A 5,224-nucleotide genomic window follows, 5' to 3' on the forward strand; every position below is an offset into this window, starting at 1 on the left:
GGGCGTGCCGCCCGCGAGTGGGGACCACTCCGTGCACGGTTGAGAACACATGTCCTGCGGGTGGGAACACCTCATGCCCAGCGGAGGCCGCGGGGCCCACGAATGGGGACCCCCTTAATGGGAGCTGAGGGAATACGGCCCTCGACTGGGGAGCCCTTCGTGTGAGGGGAAGGACACCCGTCCTCGGGGGCCCCGCGAGCCCAAGAAGCGGGGATGGCTCACGCCACTCACCTAGGAGGCAGGGTCTCGCGCCAAGCCGCGTGGTCAGGAAAGTGGAGCTTGTGCCGCGCGTGCTAGGGGAAGGGATGGTCCGGTCGGGCAGGAAAGTTTCCAGGGGTCCCCGCGCTGCGCGCGCAGGAATGGCGGGGGCAGGGCCCGTTAAGCGCTCTCCGGGGAGGGGCTGGCCCCGCACGTGCGCAGGAACGCGGGGAGGGGCCAGCCTCGCCGTGCGCTCAGCAAGTGGGGTTTTGCACCGCCCGTGTCAGGAGACTCGGCGCAGTCAAGAAGTGGGGGCGCGCGTCGCGCACGCGCGCACAGGAGACGGCTGATACCATGCACCAAGGAAGTGGGGACCTGGGCGCGCAAGAAGGAAAAGCTCTGGCCCTGCAGCATGCGCAGGAAGGGGGTCCCGCGCGGCGCGTGCCCGTGGACCGTGCGCCCACAGGAAAGCAGGGCTCGCTCCGTGCTCAGAGGTTCGGAGGGCACGCGCCGCTTGCCGCTGTTAGTAGGGCTGGTCCGGTGCCCGCGCGGCTTGGGGTCTCATCCACCTCCCGGTCAGGGGCCCGGACGCGCTATGGCTGCTGCGAGCTGTCTGGAGGGCGGGAGGGGCGGGGAGAGGCGCGCTTGGGACCTCCCGCCGACCGTCGGGAGTAGGGAGCTGCAGGCTATGGCTGCAGCTCACGGCTCGCGGTGACCTGGAGGGGCGCGGGGCTGAGTGGCGCTCCCCTTGGGGCCAGAGGTCCGGCTGGGGCGGCGGCTCGACGCCCAGCCGTTCCACGGGCCCCCGGGCGACCGGCTTTGCAGGTGAGGAGGTGCCTCCCCGTGTTGGCACCCGGGCCGGCTGGCGCCCCAGACGTTGTTCGCGTGTTACCCTGGAGATCGGCGACCGTGTGGGTGAGGCCAGAAGCGCACAGGAGTCCCCGCAGCGGTCCCAAGCCCGCCCGCCAGTCCCCTGTGTTCTCAGCAGTGGGCCGGGATGCCAGGTTCCCTGAGCCGTTTGCGAGCGCCCCCGCGGCGTGGCCAAAGAGCTGGCCGTCAAGGGGTGCTCGGAAGTCGTGCGGTAGGAGAAGAGGTCTTGCTCTCCCACGGGGGCTGCCCGTACACCCTCAGATTGCCCAGTGCGGCGCCGAATGGCCTCTGTGGGCGCTACCTGTAGTTTCCGCTCAGCGAGTCTTTGCGGTCAAACCCGTCTGTCGCTTTGGCACGTGTGCCACGAGGACGTTAGGTTGTATATGACTGTTCTGTAGCTGGGCGCTGGTGAATACCTGATCCCGCCAAGAAGCGTCAGCCAAGTGTTGTGCAGGAAGAAGGTGGCAAGGTCAACCGGGGAGAGCACAGACAGCACGGTGAGTCAGAGGTCCTGGCAGGTCCCAGAGGAGGTCGTGCCATCTCAGCAGGAGTGCCAGTGTCTTTAGGGATCAAGAGCAGGATTTGTATTCTCCGGTTCTGTGGCATCTTACGCAGACACCTGAGGAAAGCGGGCCAGGCCAGGTGGACAGGGGTGGCCACGGCTTAAAGGACTCCAAGCTTCAGTGTCCACAAGGCCCCCGGGTATTAGTATGAAACGACTTCTCCTTTGTAAAAGGAGTCTCCAGGAGGGCGCCTGTGAGAAGCAGGCTCTGGTGGACTTTGGCTGTGGCGGGTCCACTCAAGTGCACAGAACTCAACCCAGGCACGTGCTGGATGGTATCAGTGTTGACATCCTGCATGTGGTAGTGTGCTCTGTGATTCCGCTCAGTGTTCCCACTGGGAAAGGTGAGACGGTGCAGAGCATCCTTTTTGTCACTTCTTATGCTAGATTGCCATCATGTGGAACGTTGTTGTAATTGCAGTTCAGTTCAGTTGAGAAGCCGTGTCCGACTCTTTGCGACCCCATGAATCGCAGCAGGCCAGGCCTCCTGTGTATCACCAGCTCCCAGAGATTGCTCAAACTCATGTCCATCGAGTGGATGATGCCAACCAACCATCTCATCGCCTGTTTTCCCCTTCTCCTGCCCTCAATCTTTCCCAAGATCGAGTACCGCAGGCTCGGAACCCCTCCGTGCCCAGTTGAAGGCGTGCGGCTCTGGAGTGGGGACCACTCCATGCGCGGTGTAGAACACATGGTGCCAGAGTCCAGCTCCAGCAGCCAAGGATTCAACCTGAAGTGATGGACGGTGTCACCGAGAAACCAAGGCAGCCTCTCAGTTTTTTGGACTGCCTGCTTATTTCAAGCTTATGATTCTCTTTTATACTTTTACAAAAGCATTAGGTCAGCGGTTTGATATTTTTAGTCCCCAGAGACCCAGATTTATTTTTCTCCAAAAATCATTGTTTCCCCTCAAAAGGAGTTCCTTCCTCAGCGATTCTCATATCTACTTTTTCTCATGTGTCCTTGTGAATACACTGTTCAGTTCAGTTCAGCTCAGTTGCTCAGTCGTGTCCAACTCTTTGCGACCCCATGAGTTGCAGCACGCCAGGCCTCCCTGTCCATCACCATCTCCCGAAGTTCACTCAGACTGACGTTCATCAAGTCCGTGATGCCATCCAGCCATCTCTTCCTTGGTTGTCCCCTTCTCCTCCTGCCCCCAATCTCTCCCAGCATCAGAGTCTTTTCCAATGAGTCAACTCTTCGCATGAGGTGTCCAGAGTACTGGAGTTTTACCTTTAGCATCATTCCTTACAAAGAAATCCCAGGGTTGATCTCCTTCAGAATGGACTGGCTGGATCTCCTTGCAGTCCAAGGGACTCTCAAGAGTCTTCTCCAACACCACAGTTCAAAAGCATCAATTCTTTAGCGCTCAGCCTTCTTCACAGTCCAACTCTCACACCCGTACATGACCACAGGAAAAACCATAGCCTTGACTAGACAGACCTTAGTCAGCAAAGTAATGTCTCTGCTTTTGAATATACTATCTAGGTTGATCATAACTTTTCTTCCAAGGAGTAAGTGTCTTTTAATTTTATGGCTGCAATCACCATCTGCAGTGATTTTGGAGCCCCCCAAAATAAAGTCTGACACTGTTTCCACTCTTTCCCCATCTATTTCCCATGAAGTGATGGGACCGGATGCCATGATCTTCGTTTTCTGAATGTTGAGCTTTAAGCCAACTTTTTCACTCTCCTCTTTCACTTTCATCAAGAGGCTTTTTAGCTCCTCTTCACTTTCTGCCATAAGGGTGGTGTCATCTGCCATATCTGAGGTTATTGAGATTTCTCCCGGCAATCTTGATTCCGGCTTGTGCTTCTTCCTGCCCAGCGTTTCTCATGATGTACTCTGCATATAAGTTAAATAAGCAGGGTGACAATATACAGCCTTGATGTACTCCTTTTCCTATTTGGAACCAGTCTGTTGTTCTATGTCCAGTTCTAACTGTTGCTTCCTGACCTGCATATACATTTCTCAAGAGGCAGGTCAGGTGGTCTGGTATTCCCATCTCTTCAAGAATTTTCCACAGTTTATTGTGATCCACACAGTCAAGAACTGTACAAAAATCACTCATCTAGAGCCAGACATCTTGGAAAGTGAGGTCAAGTGGGCCTTAGAAAGCATAACTACGAACAAAGCTAGTGGAGGTGATGGAATTCCAGTTGAGCTGTTTCAAATCCTGAAAGATGATGCTGTGAAAGTGTGGCACTGAATATGCCAGCAAAGTTGGAAAACTCAGCAGTGGCCACAGGACTGGAAAAGGTCAGTTTTCACTCCAATCCCAAAGAAAGGCAATGCCAAAGAATGCTCAAAGTACTGCACAATTGCACTCATCTCACATGCTAGTTAGTAATGCTCAAAATTCTCCAAGCCAGGCACAGCAGTACTTGAACAGTGAACTTCCTGATGTTCAAGCTGGTTTTAGTAAAGGCAGAGGAACCAGAGATCAAATTGCCAACATCCGCTGGATCATGAAAAAGCAAGAGAGCTCCAGAAAAACATCTATTTCTGCTTTATTGACTAAACTCATGCTAATGTCTGGGCTGCAACCACATTCCTCAGTTTAATTCTTATCTTTCTAAGTCCTGTTTGCCCCTAGTATCCTAAGCTCACTATTTGTTAGAAAGGGCTTCTGGGTATAAATACGTCTAAAGTCCCTAATCTCTATAAGATAGTAGAATATGCTAACATTACAGCATCCCTTAAATCTTTAGCTTCTAACTATTTTAACTATTCCTACACCTTAACTCCTGGGAGAATCCCGCCTGGAGAATCCCGGGGACAGCAGAGCCTGGTTGGCTGCCATCTATAGGGTCGCACAGAGTCGCACACAACTGATGTGACTTAGCTGCAGTAGCAGCAGCAAACCCTAAATTCAGCAAACTCCTTTGCCATAAACACTTGCTTCTTAAATGGACTTCAGATAGGAATCCCTCCCATGGTCTCAAGCTGTGGCCTCTGTGCTCACCCTGGAACACTCTTTTGTAAAAGCCCTTGAACAAGTGTCAGTGATTAACTTTATGAATTATTCCTGGAGCACAGCTGCAGAAGGCTTTATGCCGTCTCATGCTCCTCTCAAAAACAATAAGCACCTTAATATTCTCTTCAGTCAACTCAGCTGAGGAAAGGAAAAAACACGTCAGAATCACAAAGCCTAACTCCTTCATTCCAGTCCGTGCCAACGGAACAAAGGGAGGGGGTTTACGGCCGTGCCTCCATTTTGTCAGTAATGCCTATTGCGGCTCCCAACAACCTACTGTTTCAGGTTCTTGTTTTGTGTGAACACTCATTGTCCTTTTAAATATTCTGTAGATGTAGTCTACGTAGTTAATCATGTATATAATGTGCAACTTGTGTTGATTGAAAAGAGCCACTCAGCCCCGCGCCCCTCCAGGTCACCGCTAGCGGCTAGCTGCAGCCATAGGCGGCAGCTCCCTACTCCCCACAGCGGCGGGAGGTCCCAAGCACGCCTCTCCCCGCCCCTCCCACCCTGGGGACAGCTCGCTGCAGCCCTAGCGTGTCCCGCTCCCTGACCCGGAGCTGGAAACGACCACAAGGCGCGCGCGCGCGTCACCCGCGCTTCTGGCGAGAGCGGCG

This window comes from Budorcas taxicolor, chromosome Y (genome assembly GCF_023091745.1).
Source record: "Budorcas taxicolor isolate Tak-1 chromosome Y, Takin1.1, whole genome shotgun sequence".
Lineage (NCBI taxonomy): Eukaryota > Metazoa > Chordata > Mammalia > Artiodactyla > Bovidae > Budorcas > Budorcas taxicolor.